This window comes from Anser brachyrhynchus (genome assembly GCF_964034855.1).
Source record: "Anser brachyrhynchus genome assembly, chromosome: 1".
NCBI classification, from domain to species: domain Eukaryota; kingdom Metazoa; phylum Chordata; class Aves; order Anseriformes; family Anatidae; genus Anser; species Anser brachyrhynchus.
Genome location: NC_137694.1, coordinates 91,130,269 through 91,146,816, shown reverse-complemented (window position 1 = coordinate 91,146,816; position 16,548 = coordinate 91,130,269). Strand labels below are relative to the sequence as shown.

At 37.8% G+C, this 16,548-nt stretch overlaps 1 protein-coding gene across 5 annotated transcripts in view; it reads left to right on the top strand.

The window, feature by feature from the left end:
• The window catches only part of EPHA3 (EPH receptor A3), a 217,827-nt gene that overhangs the window by 17,774 nt on the left and 183,505 nt on the right, over nucleotides 1–16,548 (top strand). Inside the window, exon 1 of one of the 5 annotated variants that reach the window (XM_080603573.1) lies at nucleotides 12,538–16,544. The exons of the other annotated variants lie outside the window; for them this stretch is intronic. The gene's annotated coding sequence lies outside the window, so the exon portion shown is untranslated. Of the gene's footprint in view, nucleotides 1–12,537; nucleotides 16,545–16,548 lie in introns of those variants that run through there. 5 annotated transcript variants of the gene reach the window in all.

The window sequence follows — 16,548 nt, the reverse complement described above, 5'->3', positions numbered from 1 at the left end:
GAAATAGCAGAAGGTGAAAAACTTGTGGACGTAAGCGGGTGATGTAAGTACTCATTTGGTAACTTGGGTGATGAATTGTTCAGGTACTGAATTTTTTACTGAATTTTATTTATTAGTTGGAATGTAATGAAAGAAATGTTTTATGTTCTTGAGTTTGTTTGTTTATCTTGTATCCAGAAGTAATGAAACTGGGTATTCTGTTTAGAAAAGTGCCATTTTAGAGCCTCTATGCTTTCACATTGGCTAATGCCGTAATTTTTAGATAGCATTTGCCACCATTTTTGCCATCTGAATATCAATTTGTAGCTGTCCGCTGGCACTGACGTCCAGTCACTCTCCAGCTTATTGTTTCTCTGTGTGCTTGTGCATAGGGAAAACAAACAAACAAAAAAACACCACATAATTCTTTATTTTTATGTTGCATAGCACAGATATGCAAGAAAAATCAAGTTCCTACATTTTGTCCCCTGAACAAAAAACCTACTTAGTAGGCTGAAGCCCTAAGGCGCTCAAAGACCTGTGGCTTTTTCTCTTGCTGCCCTTTCACTTGTGCCACCCCAATGGTGCTTCGTTTCCTTCTTCTTAGAGAAGTCTTACTTCAGGTCCGTAACTTTCAATATCAACTCCTAGAAGCTTTTGTGTATCTTTCAGCCAGTCTCCTTCCCTATGAGTAAACCTCTGCCAGAGCACACTGCCCCTTGTAAGTCTTCGGGAAATGTTGTCTCTAGTCTTGATAAGGGCAAGGAGTTTCTAGCTAGGAGTCCATTGCTTTTCCAAACCAACTTCTTTTTGAATTCTTAGTGTTGGCAGGTGTTTGCTTATTTGTAGGATTGTGAGCATTTACTTTTTGACTATTCTGTAGCTTTGGGCAAGCTGTTACTTGGCCTTTATTACTTTTACAGATATTGGTAGTAATAGTACTTCTGTATATATGCCTTGTGGGATTCAGTTTTTAATATTAAAGTCGTGCCTTATTGATACAAATTGTTCTGTGGGTGTTTAGCAGTACTTAAGGATTAAGGCTTGGTTTATTTTTTGAGTTAATATGTAGATCTCTCTCTCTCTCTCTGAACAAATTGTTCCATTCTCAAGGGGAAGAGGTAGGAAGAGGGTTCAAGTTTCTTTCTAGTGGCTGTTCCTGCTGACTTTTCCCAATAAGAAACCTTTGTAAACAGGATGTCCAAGAGGGAACTCTCCAGCAATTTCAAGCTCATCAGTATTTTGTCTTCACTTGCACTTTTTTTTTCCTTTGCAAAATCTTCTTTTTGTTTCTCTCTCGGCTGCCCTGCCCTCTTCTGCTTTACTTTTCTGCTCTGCTCATGTCCTTGCAGCTGTGCAGATCTACTGCTCAGCTCCCTGCAGCTGTGCCTCTCTTGCCTTGGATGCCTAAAGCAGTTGGTAGGGAATGACATACAGTATCTTGGGGGCTATAAGAAAAACAGATGTGCTGCATTACCCCACCAGAAAGGGTCTCCAGCTCTCTAAAAACAATTTTATTAGCTTCTGCAAGTTTGTGTCAGGTAAATCCAGCACAACTTGTTTGTGTCTGTGCGTGCCATTCCTGTTTACTGTAATGTCCATGTATATTGAAGCCAAAGAAAATCATGGAATTTCAGCAATGTTTTTAGAAGTTAATGAAATTCCTAGTTAAAATTAATTACTAGTAAATTGATATAGATCATGTACTGTGTTTTTGTAAGAGAACTAAGACTCTAAACTGTAGCCCTCAAAGTAGTGTGAAATTTTAAGCTTGCATAGTGAAATGTAATGAAATATAGTATGAAAACACCAGCGTGTATCCTGTCTGAATAGGCGTTATTCTGTAAAATGATGACAACGTGAACATCATAAGAAAGAGACATCTTCTTTTTACAGCCCATTATTTATAGTCAATTAATTAAACCTGGTAAATATGTCTGCATCAGTCTCCAAGCTAACTAAAATATGAACTTAAACTTTAGTGGAAAAACATTATAATAAAGTTGTCACATCACACTGAAAGATTGCTAATAGCACAGTGGTGATTTACAAGGTAAAGGTAATAGAGCTACTCTTGAGGCTGTGATTCACAAATGAGAGTATTGGTGTTGTGCCAATTCTTCTTCAATGTGCAGCAGTGTTCTCATCTGAAGCCATAAATGTCAATATGTTGAGGAGGCTGACGTACAGAAAAAAAAAAAAAAAAGAAAAAAAAAATCTAGCCAAAGTGTTTAATAAACCTCTTATTAGGTTAATCATTCTATCTGATCTATACATGATATTGATTGATTTCTGGCAAAACGACCCAGATTGGATGGTTGTCATTTTCTGCATTCTATGGCTATTCTTTCTTCTTTTCGGTCTGACTTGGGCATATATAATAACAGCTTTCCAGAAATTCCTGAATATTCATGTTAAGATTTATAGCTCATTTGTATTCAACGATTTCCGTGTCCCACATAAGAACACTCTGATGGCGGTGTTTTAGTCCATGGTTTAGTAATATCACCCCGTAAGAATGTGATCTCTCCTTGAACCATCCCACACAGCCACAGCCTTGGCGTCAGGAACACCGATCTGGTCAAGCTCGTTAAAATCCCTTAAGTAACAAACATCGGCCCCTCTAGATACTCAATTAAGAATATAATAGCTGGCTTTGCTGAGGCTTGAGCATGATTGGCAGCAGTCACAAGGCCTGTATCCTGTACTACCATCTCCAGCACCTGCCTAGGCAACCTTTTTGTAATGCCAATCAGTCAAATACCAGTTCCATTTCTATAGGTTTCATTAAAGGGGAAAGAAAGAAGAGCTACTTAGTCTGTGTAGAGTATATTATTGATATGCTGATTAAGCATAACGCAAGTGATCATTAACTGCAATTCACGTAAATTACAGCAGCACAGATGTGGGGGTTGGGAGGATAAAAAAGCAAGTCACTTTAATAATGCACAATAGAAATGTGATGGATAATTCATACAAGACAAAAAGAGTAGAGTCTAAATCCTGCTCTGCATATTCATGTGAGTCGTTGTATTGGTTTCAGTATGATTTTTTTTTTAGTAAGAAAGATGTTTGTACTTCGAATCTATCTCCGTGTTCTTTGGGAAGTTTGGAAAAATGTCTTTGACATAATAGCAGTGCATTGTTCTGCTGTCACCCAAGTTGTGACTTGATATTTACATGTTTATCACGTATTTATGGACTTGAAATTTCTTGGGTGCTTGTTTTTTGGGTAGTTGGTTGAAAAGTAAAATAAATGTTTATTTATTTATTTCTTCCTTGTAGCTAGAGAAAAGAATGCTCTGGCATTTATTGTTATCAAGTAATAGATAATTATTTTAAAACAAACAAAACCCTATCTATACATGATCACAGTTAGTAAATTGTGAGCAAAATTTTAAAATACTGCTTGTGAAACAAAGATACAGCCTTTAATTATGAGAGAAGTTTTTTAGGTCCCTGAGTTTCTTCAGATCCGTCTGACTCAAGAGCTGGGTGTGCTCATTATCGTAAACTTTGGGGCACATATTTCAGCTGCTGACTGTACACTGAACTGTTTTGAAAATCTGGTGTGAATAATTTGCTTTTTCTTAGTGCTTGCTCTCATGATCATTTGGACAAAGCAAGACGTGGATCTCAGTAATGGAAACTTTAGTAAGTATTAGAGGAGGGAAGGATAACATTCCCTGTTTCTGTAATAGCTTGTGTTATGCGAGGAAGGCCAGAACATGCATGATGGAGATTGATGAGAGTTTTTCCATGAACCAGAATTGGGTTAGAATCAAAAATCTTAAGTGCAAATGAGGAAAATGTCTCCTTTCTTACATTTCAAAAGCCTGAAAGTAGTTTGTCACATTAGACTGTGTTACTGCCTACCCACGAAAGCAAAGCGAGTCTCCCTGGCTGCATTTGTTCTGGATGCAATAGTCTGCTAATGTGTGGCACAGTAAAAACTTTTTGGCCCTTTTTTGTGTGATATTGCAGACGAAGAAAAGTCTCAATAAATAAGCATTTGGCTATTGCTTGTGACTAGATGAAGGGAGAGAAAAATTTGGTCACGGTTACATTTTGCCTGTGATTAAGGTACGCTTGGATAAACTGCATTCAGGAATCAGTTATTTAGGTCATTACGAACAGAAAGTTTTTCTGTTTATATGACAGAAGTTTTCAAGATTAATAAGTACTTCCATGAGTACTGGAAATAATGAGGCTTGTTTCCCTGTAGCTTTGCGTCTTGTGGTTCATTGCGTCCTGTGATTGAAGCTTTTCTTGCAGTAGGTCCTTACTGTGGGTGGGTTTCCTGGTGTCATGCTTCAGCCCTCCCTTCAGCTGGGTACACAGAAAGTTTCTTTACCTTACACGTCCTTGATTTTCACTCCCCTGCAGAATCTTAGGACAGCTCAGCCTTAAGTTGTACTTGAAACTGGCCAACAAATACAAAAATTTGTGAACTCACCTAAATCTAGTTTTCTTTCAATACTGATTGATGTCTTCATTTGTGTGTATGTATATGTGTATATATATACACACACACACATATATATATTTTGTCTGAGACACCAATCTTGTCAACTTTTAAGTGATATTGTATTTGAAGTGGGGAGTGTTACCAGACTCACAAGGTAGTAGTGAAAATGTGTTTCAAAATGTACTAAAAACATTATCAAACAATCAGTGTAAGACAAAAGATTGAAACTGAAAAATATCTCTATAAAATGCAAAAAGAAGTACTTTGCTTCCAAAATGAAAATGGGCATGTAATACATTTTCTTTTTCCTACTCGTTAGCAGTGGAATTTCCTTAGTACTTCTGTTAACATTCTGTTAAAACCAGGATTTATGTATGTTTTGCCTGAGGTCTGGTCTCCTTACAACTTCATGTATTTCCTACTGTCACTCTGCCTTTCAGGGCTTGTGTATCAGGTCTGAAATTTAAGCAGACTATTTTGGTGACTGAAAGTCAAACCAACCACTAGGAATTCTGTTTTTGTCAATCATCGACTTTGTTTCGTCTTGCTCTGAATAACTGATTGAGAAAATGTTTTTCATTAATATATTCTGATTTTTTTTAACTTAAATGTCTGCTTTTGGTTTACATTGAAAGTATATTCCTTTCATTTTATTCTTCTTTCTTCAGAATAATAAAAGTGTATTAAAGGATTGTTTTTTTTACTTTTCACAAACTCTTCCTTTCACCTCTGATTTCCTGTAATCAAAAATGCTCTTTGTCCTTTACAGACTTTTTTTTTCCTACTGATAAAACTGTTTGAACATATTTTTATTCATAAGATATAAAGTGAATGATTTAGCTTTGCAGAGGTGTTTAGAAATCTGCCTGTACTAAAATCTGTTCATTCAGATTCACAGCCCAAATCAGAATACTTGAGTCCATGGATGCTTCCTTTACACTAACTCTGAACGTGATGGATGAAAAATAAAAAGTATTTGTTTCGTACTTTTTCCCCTTTCTGATAGCTGCTGTTAGTAGTAATTTAAAGCTATGAGATATGTGAGATGGTTATGTTAATTATATGAATAGTGTTAGACAGCATTGATCAGTCCTGCTTTCTGAATATATGAAAATTTCGATGCCTACAGAAGCAGTACACGAGTATTCCAGAATAAGAACGTAGTTCAGATATACTTTAGCTGGCTTTGACTTTTGTTAGATTTTTGCTCAATCTCAGCTGCTTTCATTAAGCATGCATTTGAAAGGGAAGTTTAAATGCAAAAATTTAGCTGGAGTTGACTGAACAAATGGGAGAAATGCTTTGAAAAAGTTTGAGATTGCAATGTTAGTTCAAAATTATATTTACAACTTTCTTGCTATAAGTTGTCAGTCATTGTTACGAGAAAGAAATGTGGTTTTAAGATGTGGTGCACTGGAATATTCTTTATACATATTGATTTGAAAATTGTAGTCTCTTGTCTATTCATTCGAAAAATTCGGTTTGATCATAACAATACTGCATTTTGGTGCAATTTAAAAATAGCTTTTAACATAAAGTGAAAAGTGTGCTAATTTCTCATTAACATTAACAAAGATTCCATGATGTCATCATTGAGAGGGGGAGAGCCTTTTTTCCTTTCTTTTGAAATAGAAACAATAAAAAAAACCACAGCTAAATGTAAAATAAGTGCAGTGCTGTTGTTCCATTTTTATAATGATAATTACTGAGGGAAAAAAAAACATATTTCATTAGCCTCATCAGTCATTTTACTGACTGGTAATGGGTTGCTGAAGGTTGGGTATCAGTTTTCTGTGGTTTCCAATAAAAAAAAAAAGCAGGTTCTGGCTTCTATTCCCAGTCTTTAAAGATTGTATTTGGATTTGGAATTGCAGATACTTCAGCTTGCTTTTTTTTTTTTCTTTTTAGCTTTCAAAGCTTAGAAACGGCATCATTCCCCTCATGGGCAGAGTTTTATTTCTGTCAGTCCTGTCAGCATAAATGCAGGCCATTTGTGAGAAGTTCTCTCAAATGGCTTGATCACCATTAGATATTTTTCCCTTTGTAAAGAAATGCTTACTCTATAATTTTGTTCATTTTCTGTTGTGCTGAATTTATTCGCATAAAGCAGAATAAAACAAAGTTAATAGAGTAACTGTCATGGAATGCTACATTATTTATCAAAGGGGCACGCTGCAGTTGGTTTTAAGACTGCTTTTACAACATCTAGATGATAATGCTAATTATAATCTCCATTTTAAAATGACCAAAAATGTTTATGCCAGATAGCATTCCTGGGTTTGTGCATTATTTTTTACAGTCTAGATGCTTTTGGTAGGTCTTTTTTTTTCTTTTTTTTAGATTTCTGAAAAATAACATGAAGTGAGTGTCATCGTGTAGTACAGTATTTTCTGGCAGGAAATTTAAAATGACTTTTGAAAGGTATGGAGAAGTAAAGGTATAAGTGCACTGATGACTTGCTGGGTCTCATGCTGAAAGGATGAGGCTGAGACTGCAGCAGTCTGCAGGCAGGAGAGGCACACATCAATTCACCCCCCACACCTCAGGCTGTTTTATTAAACATTTTAGTAAAACAGCCCAAAGATTGTGTTTGCAGATTTCCTAACCAAGTGTCCTTTCCAGACATAGCCCCTCGGCCTCCATCAGCTGCAGCCCTGAGGGCTGGTGAGGAACCTCGGGCTGTGGCCTGAGGGAATGGCCGTGGAGTGACGGGCGGGCTGCCGCCCTGTCAACACCCGTGGGCCACTACCACCCAAACGGGCTTTCTGCACTGTGCCTAGATGCTGTCTTAGGCATAACATAGTGATTAAATTCAGGAGATTTATTTGGGTCACTTGGTCCTTTTGTCCGTGTGTCGCTTTGCCCTTCGTAACTGCTATTCCTCCTTGTCCCACAGACCAGAACTGCATTTCAGCTGTTGGATTTGCAGAGGCCGAAAAGGATAACTTAAGACATGCAGAACGGTTGATAGTTGCCTGCTAGCACGTGTACATATGGGCCAGTGCTGTGCTGCTCTGTCGTTTGTGTGCCATTGCATTAGACAAGTAGGGGCAGTCAATGTCATCCTTCCTCAAGGGGCTGCTGATTGATTTTAGTCAGGCTTCAGGGAAAAAGAGGAATCGCTCTGTCTATATTCTCATTTCTAAAGGACATAAATAAAAATCCCAAAGTGAATCTTTAAATCTACAGGACAATAATTGCTTGCAGTAGTTGTATTACTGAAGCTTTCTAAATTAGATGTGAGCTTTCTGTATAGAAATGCTAGGGAATGGTAGGAGATATGGTTCTCTTTTTTTTTTTTATATATATATACTTTATCAGTTCTTTGACTTAGAGCATTTTGGGTAGATTTTAATGAACAATCTTTATTTAGGGTCTGTTTAGACTTCACTGATACGGACAAAAAGTTCTGGTGGGTTAAGTGCTTCAAGGTCTGATTGTGCTGTATAATTATTACTGATTGAAAATGTCAGTGTTGTTTGTGGATCAGGCTGCAGAGTGATGTAATTAAGAATCTACTTTTCACTTGGTATCTTTTCTTAAACTGTGATATTGAAATGTGTCTCATTTTCAGACATGTAGGTTATCAGAGAAATGAAGAAATCTTTTGGAAGAGTTTCAAGGAGGCCACCTAGTCCACCCAGCCTCCTGCTCAACGCAGGACCCTTGCTAATGCAGCTACGGTGTTGTGTTAGTGGACTCCAGGAAGCCTCTGAGGTGGAGATTCCACAGGCCCTGCGGGCAGCCTGTTCCGATGCTGCAGTCTTCTGAGTGACAGGCTTCTGCTTGATACCTGTTGGCATTTCTCAAGACACAGTTTGATGCCATTTTCTCTTATACCATCTGCTTCTACTGAGGAGAGTTTGGCTGTGTTAAGCCCCCTTCAAGATTTTGCAGTCTGCAATTAGATCATTGCCTGGCTTTCCCTTTACAAGACTGAACAAGCCCTGCTTCCTCACTTCATGTGTTTTTTCTCCCCTAACTGTCTTGGTATTGAGCAGTCTTACTAGTTGTAATGCTATGCTTACCGATGAACACGCGGACAGTGCCTACTAGAATGGCAGAAAGGATCCAAGGACAGGATGAAGCAGGAGTGTACATACCTTGTCTATGTACTGATTAGGTGTTTCAGTCTAGAAGCAGTTTACAAGCAACATCACATTTTATTTTAGGTATTTACCCTTTACCACCCAGAGGTTTGACAAGTAGAACCAAAATGGGTTCTGGAGGAGTTAAGATTTCTTGGGAAGAGATAGTAACAGCATACTGTCTCTTAGGTCTCCATAGTTCCTAAAAATTAGAAGTCTCGTCCTATACTAGCTTGTTTTCCAAAACCTCTTGTGAGGGAAGATAAATTTGTCTAGAATCTGAATGTTTTCTTTTCCAATCTGACAAACATTTTCCATGGTAGCTGAGGATCTTAAGCTTGTGTTTTCTGCCTGAAGGGGAGATTTCATGTAAGATTCAGTGGCCAGGAGCATTTTAAGGACAATACTTTTTTGATTTGAGTGGTTTGTTTTTTTTGTTTGCTTGTTTTTAAAAAAAAGTCAAACAAATGTTTCCTGAGGGTGAATAGGGCACAAAAAAAGAGGGATGAGGTAATAATGGAAGCTAAACTGAAGTGAAAATGAAATCTCTGGGTGGAATGACAGTCAAAGCATATGTGGAGAGAGGTGTTAAGTGTGAGGGCGAGTGAAGACTCTAGATTGAAATCTGTAGAAAGCAACCCATATTTAAACTGCTGGTGGAGCTATTTCTGCTGCCTTCAATCTGGAAGACACGGATCTTTATTCCCTACTGTTGCATGGGAAAGAAGATACCACAACAGCCTTCGTCTTCCAGAGGCGAGGCAGGACCCTTTGGTTTCTGCTTCTGAAGGAGAGAGCTTGGGTTAACTGCTAGCATCCCTCTGACTCCTTCCTTCAAACTGCAGTGACGTTTGTGCCTGTCATCTCTTCAAAACACTGCCTTCCCGAACCTGTGTGTAAATATTTGCTAGGAGTTCAAATAAACAGGATCCTTGCTTTTCCCCTTTTCACAGAGCACAAAATTAAAATCCCAACCAGAACTTCAGAAGTTAATTTTCTTCGTGGCTGTGTAGTTTCATACATTATGTGCAGTGCATTCCATCAAACTTACGGGATGTGTAACCTGGCAAAGCAAACATTGCTACTGGAACTTGAGCGTTTATATTCCCTGATATCCTTGTGTTACCTGTTTAACTTTCTTTAATATTCTTGTGACAGTTTATTAATAAATGTAATGTATCCATGACAGTAATTTAATTTTACTCTGAAACCTGGTAATAAATGTTTGAACTGTACAGCATTTATGTCGAAGTGTTTTAGCCTGACTAAATGTTTAGAGGAGAGGCTGAGCTGTGCTTCTCCTGCTGGCACTGTAATTTAGCAGCGTATATTCAAAAGTAAATGGTTTTCAGATTAGAACATCCTCTTACAATGAAACCATCCAGAGGGGTGAACATTAATGAGACTGGTAGAACAGTACTATGCAGATGAAGGACAGATGGGTGGAGAAGTAGTCTATGCTCAAAACGAACGTGCAGCCCAGGTGGAAACTGAACTGCGTGACTGATTTGCTAGGACAATATGACTTCTGCATAATTTCTGTTTTGTAGACTGAAAACTAACGCATGCAAATACACAGGGGTATTGGCTTTAAAGCACGGAGTTCCCAACAACAATTCACAAATCGTGGAACAAACCGGTTACTGAACTTCAGTACTGTGAAATCTTCAGTTTACACGCTATTTTAAGAGGCGGTTGTGCATTGTCTTTCTAATGCTGTAATAGAAGGTGGATTGTGGGTTACCCCACTTCTGAGCCTCTGAGGAGTTTGTGGTTTTAAAGCATTGATAACTAAAATGAAAGCAGAAACTGAGCAAATTATGGAAGTAGAAAGTAAATGCGGAGTTTTGGTGTTTTTAAGATTTTAGGAAAACTGATAGATGTGTGGCATACTAAATCTTGAGAATTCAGTTGCATGTGACTGCACTAGTGCAGTGTCTTAATTTAGAAGGTGGAGGGCAGCATTGAACTCAGAGCTAACTTATTTTGTTAAACCACTTATTAATAGAGATGCAAATTGAAAGATCTGCAATTTGTGTTGTGTAGGTTAAAAAGTGGTGACTTTGAGGACTGAGCAAAGAAAATAAGGTTTTACTTGACTGAGAGTTCTGTTTTAATAGGAAGAATGGCAGATCTCTGTATACACGGTGTAAAAGACTATATATCTATTATTAAGTACATAATCTGTTCAGGTTTCTGTCCTTTTAGAAAGTGAAAGAATTCAACAAAGGGGCAAGGAACCATCTGAACTGAAGGTATGCCCTCAGATTCTTTTGCAATGACTGATATACAGAAGTTTGCAGGATTGTCTGCCATCCTATTTTACATTATATATAAAATTTATATTTAATTGTTTCTGACATGTTTGGAAATGAACTTTTTAAAAACCATATGCATTTCAACTGGTGCATGTTAAAATTATTTACAAACACTGGTCAAATGTGATGTGTGTTTGTTTAACCTAGTTTACTAGTTGAGTTAAAGGCAGTACTGTGACCAAATGTAAACAAGTTTTGGCATGGCCACTTGCAGTGTGTTTTATTTATAAATCAAATTCATTTAGTAAGAAGGGCACTGGCTTTTTTCTATTTGGTTATGCCTTGTTTGGAAAAACTGATTTAAATATACAGATTCAAGCCTTCCTTTTGCATTCTTCTGTAAAACAGAGATTTTGAATTAAAACCTTGCATCTCCTTTTCTTCTTATTTTCGTGTTCAAATTCAGTAAAAGGTCCTCATCCGGAAGAGGCCTAGGAAATAGACAAGAATCAGTCCGCTTACAATTTCTGTTCCTTTTATTTATAAAACAAAACAAAAGCAGGGAGAAAAACAAAACTATGCGTGATAGCATTCCATTCAACTTACCTTTTTACTGTTAAACTTCCCTCCTTTGCCATTACAGGAAAAACACAATAATCTTCTCGTATTTCTTGCCAGCAAATGCTTTGGTCCAACTTGTTTTGTCGTCTTGTTTCATATATCCACGTTGTACCAACTGCATGGGAGGAGTCTGCGGAATGCAGTTAAATGCCAGACCGAGCACCTACTGAAGTCCCCAAAAGGATGGGAACAGTGTAGAGGTTTTCTCCAGTGCTTTGCTATGGATTGCACAGAATTAATTCTGTGTGTTCTCAAAGTTGGGGGAACAATTTTATGTATATGACTGTATACATTAGCTATTCTTTTGAGACACAAGCATTCTTCACTTGATTTGTTGACAGCCTTCTATCAAAGGTTCACCTGGTTTGAAGTCATCTTGTGAGATCCTGGGGAGATTGACGACAATGCAGGGATGTTCTCTGAATGTGGTGTTGGTGTGCAGCTCTGGGACCTTTATCTGTGTGTATGCAGATGCATGCTCACATGCACTGCATTACTAAAAATGATTATAAAAATATATGATTGAAAAAAAAAAGAAAATTTACACAGTTACAGTGTTAGAATTGCATCCTGCCACATTTAATTCCTACATGGGTCATGTGAGAAGGGCTTTCACTGAGCTGCTCCACTCAAGCTGTAGTCCACTTTAACGATTTCAGTACCTACGTGGAGGACAGCCATTAAAAATGTCCAACTCAGGAAAAGCCTCTAGATAAAGCTCTGCATCCCTAAGCATAGTCAGAGGAGCACCGGATTGAAAAAAAAAAAAAAAAAAAAGACACAAAGTCAGACTTGCTCATTTCTCACTTGCAAAGAAATGATTTGTTCTAACAAACTTCCTTTGATTTTGGTGGGTTTCTGAGGTGTGGTACCATAGTACTTGGTTGGAATTTAAAAGGCCTTACAAGTATGTGTATGCTTGAAAGTCAGTGTTTATGTTCCTAGCAATTAAAATCCTTGTGAACATCTCAAACATGTGATTCTGCATTTGAGAGGAATGTGTGTATGTATTTACTGTATTTTCCACCAAAATGTGATTCTGCATCCCAATAAAAAAAAGCAAAACAAACAAAAATGTATTAACAGCATTTGAAAATTACGGGGGGGGGGGGGGCAGAACTTCTGCAATATCTTCTATTAACGATACAGAGGAAAGTGTTACAGGACTAAAATACTGGAGGTGGAGGTGGGAAGTGCCCAGCTGCTTCTGAATATATATGTAACAGAAGACTTTTTCAGGTTAAATGTGTCAGATGACAAGATGATGTTAGGTGGTCTTTGCTCTGTGGCCTCACAAGCAATGCCACAACCATTCTGATAGCTGACATAGTTAACTTCCCATCTGTATGGTTTTAACAATGTGGAGTAGTTGAAAAGGTTTATATAGAAAAATGAAAGAGGAATAATGAAAAGGATGTCTAGAATAGTGACCCAGGTAAATTGCCTAAACTTAGTTCTTAGCAGGAGACAATTACTTTTATCATATCAACTCTGTCACATTGGACAATCTGAAAGCTGGACAAAGCTCTAAGGTCTGTAGTGTACTGAAGTTGTTGTTAACCTACCCATGAACCCATTTTAGTCATAGGAATTGTTGGATTTACATTGTAACTAAGAGTAAAACACAGCTATGTGCAAGTAATGCTCCTGCATTGAACCAGAGACTGCATAATGCCTTTTTTATTTCCTACCTCTGTCATCCTAAATGTGAGTAATGGTTTGTAAACGTGATGTACCAAAATGAATATAAACTGTTATAATTTGGCAGCACATTTTTGTGACATGACATTCAGTGGGGTAAAGTCATGTCTGGAAAGGACAGAGGTGAACTAAGTGTCTGAAGAGAAATCATTGGTTCAAAACGGTTATTAAATGCCTTTGTTGTGGAAGAGAGGATGAATACAGAAATGTAATAAGTAATCACCAATGGGTTGTGTGAGCAAGGTCCATAGTGTGTTGGGAGACTGGAAAGGTTATGGAATGGTTAATGACAATATTAAAATGACAATACAGTAAGACTGCCAAAAGGTCAAAATAAATAATAAAGACATATTGTAGTATCTGAGAGAAACAGGGCAATAAAAAAAAACAGTGAAGCATCTTTAGAAATAACCCAGGATAATTTGATTAACATAGAATTTGCATAAAACCATAATTAAATTAGAGTTGTTTCTGTATCCACAAATTTCTAAAAATGTGTAAACCAAGAGTAATGCAAGAAAGATCATATTGGGCTAACTGACTGTGGGGATGGTTTAGCATTAGCTTGTTTCGGTGACCTTTGGCATTTTGTGCATGGAAAAGAGCGGGAATACTATGGGGGAAAAACAGTAGGTAACAGATGCTATAGGTTATAGCAATGTAATAGATGTCTACAGCAAATGTTGCACAGAAGGAGATGGAACTAAGGAGAAGAAGAGCCCCAGACAGTAAATTCAGGAAGATGGAGGAAAAAGCAAAATGAAGTATCCATATTTGTGGATGAAGCAGAAAAGATGATGGAAAATAGAAAAAGAAATGTACTATGTCACTATATGAAATATTTGGGTTCTGAACAAAAGACAAGCTTCAAGCCAAAGAGATCATAGAGCATTTGCATTTGTCTAAGCAATCTTACGTTAAAATATACAGCTATGTATGAGCAACCTGTACACTGAAAAAGCCAGCCAGCAGCTTTCTCCTGCTGTTTGTTAAACCAGCAGAAGAGAATCCACGTGTGCTTCATGCCCATGGTCTTTCTGGCAAGATGGTCCTTCCTCTCCAAAGGGCTCTCTGTGCTCCCCAAAGGTGGAGATAACCAGGGGGCTGTGCTCAGAGCAGTGTCTCTTCCCGTAGCAGCCCTCTCCAATGCTTTCAGAAGTTTGACTTAGTTGATGAAGTATAAACTTGCCATCAGCTCTGACTTTTAATAAACAGTGCTTGTAAAAGCTTATCAGTGGTTTTAAAACAGTCTGCGTTGCTCTGTATCTGCAGGTCTGTTGTTTCTCTGGTGTTCAGTGAAAAGTGTGATTAAAAAAAAAAAATGAAAAATTGGGATATCCTGTGCTGTTTGAAACCACTGTTTTACTGCTGGGAATTCTCTACTTTTTTTTTTTTCTTTTTTTTACAGTTACTTTATTCCAAGGTTTAGCAGATATCTTAATGGGTCAAATGAGTATAGAATTCTGTCCAAAAATATTACCATATATAGCAAAATTTTTATTCTTTATCCCCATTGTTCTGAACCTAGTAGAAGCTCTCTGTGGTCTTCTTTCTCTGAAGGTCACATAAATGTGGATAACTTTATGATCCATCCACACACTCACCTTTTTGCCTGATGAAGTACTTGAAAATGCAGATGATGGATGTGCAAAGTTGTGTATAGTTGATACTATATGCAGCCTTTTCAGCATACAAACACATACCTATTTCATAGCCTTACAGCACATGCTTGTTATCTGTGAGCTGCATAAATCTTGACAGTTTTGGTTTATAATGAGTTTGTTTCATGAATTGATTTTCAGGTGCTTTCAGCCGTAGTTTCACAAAGATTGTTTCTGGAAGGCTGAAGAGAAAACTCTAGAAGAAAGTAGCTAACTAAATGTCATGTATATCTTGTGAAAATTAAATTTTTGCCCCAGTTGACTCTGGCAGAGACAAAAGGATGATATAGTCACAGTTGTAGAAGGACTGGATGTCAGACCATGATGTAGGATGTGTGTGTGCAGTATAACTTGTATTACATCTGTCCGTCTATGCAGGAATTGACTGAGTCCACTTGGCCATGGGAAATTGTTGCTTTGGTATTCTTTAAGGGGTTTTTAGGTTTCTTTCTGCTTTGCATAAGAGAAGGCTTTTCTCTGGGTCTGGGGAAGAAATATAAAACATTTGGTTAACATAAAAGTTATTACATCTCCTTTCCCCGTGGATCTGTCAAATCTGCACCACTTTCAGAGGGTTCCTAAAATCCAGTGGTATGAAGGTGAAATCAGATGTCATCAGCAGGTCAGGGAGCTTAGTAAAAGCGAGTCTAGTTCTCACTTATGTCTTTAAATGTCAGCTTGCATTTTTCTGAGTGCAAGTATTTTTTCAGTCTGTCCGTTCATCTTTCTACATGTTTTGCTTTCCTTATTAAGACTTCCAACTGAGGCACATGCCATTTTTCCTTTAGCTTGCATGACTTGTCATGCAGAGGTTTCTAGCAGCTCATTTAGAGCAATATTCTTGCGCCAGAAATGCAGCTTGTACTGGAAGGAGGGAAGGATGCAGGGAGCAAAGACCTCCATGTATGTGTTGGAAGCAGAAAAAAAGAAAGGAGTGAGTGAGAACTGAGGATGCAGGGAAAGTGTCTGCGCAGTTTAATGGCATGCAGATTGCTTTTTCTAGGGAATTTAGGCAATTTTGTAGAGTATTAATGTTTGGGTGCTGTGGCAGTTACTTCACTGAAGAATTTTACTTTATCAGATGTCTATGATATGTACGTGCACTTGTGAGAGGGATTTACCCCTTCATTAAAAGCAGTATTTTGGGATTTAAACCTGAATAAAAGTGGTTGCATCATGGAGACTAAAGTTCCCTCATCATCTTCTCTTTCTGCTTTTTGTCCCTAGTCCCCCAGGACAGAAACGGAGGTGAAGTTTCTGCTGTTGATTTTCTGGAGAAATCAATACTTTGATCTGTAAGGGGCTCTTCTTTTTTTTTTTTTTCGTGTGTGTGTGAATGCGATGTATCAGTTTAGGACTTTAGATTCACGCATTTCAGACAAATTTTATGGAAGAAGAGTTTGTTCCCATGTGATGTTATTTAGTTCCTTCTGTGTTTGTTTCTGATGTGCTAAGCTGTGGAAGATCTCTCTCAGCTGTGGAATAAGGTCTTGCTTTGCATTTTGAGGATGGTAGCACCAGCAGGTATCAGTTACCATTCAAGAGGAGTCTCAGGTGCTGGCAGTTTTGTAATTTGTGAATTCTTTTGAGGACAAGTTTTGTTTTGTTTTGCCTCTCATTTGTGCTGTAGTAGTATTAGAGTGAAAAGAAAAGCTGTTCTCCATGTTGCTGATTGCCTTGACTGGCAGCCAGTAGAAAAAGTCCTGACATTGCTACCAGGTTGCAGCAGATAAGTACATTGTTGTAATTTCCTACTCTGGAGATACAGGTAA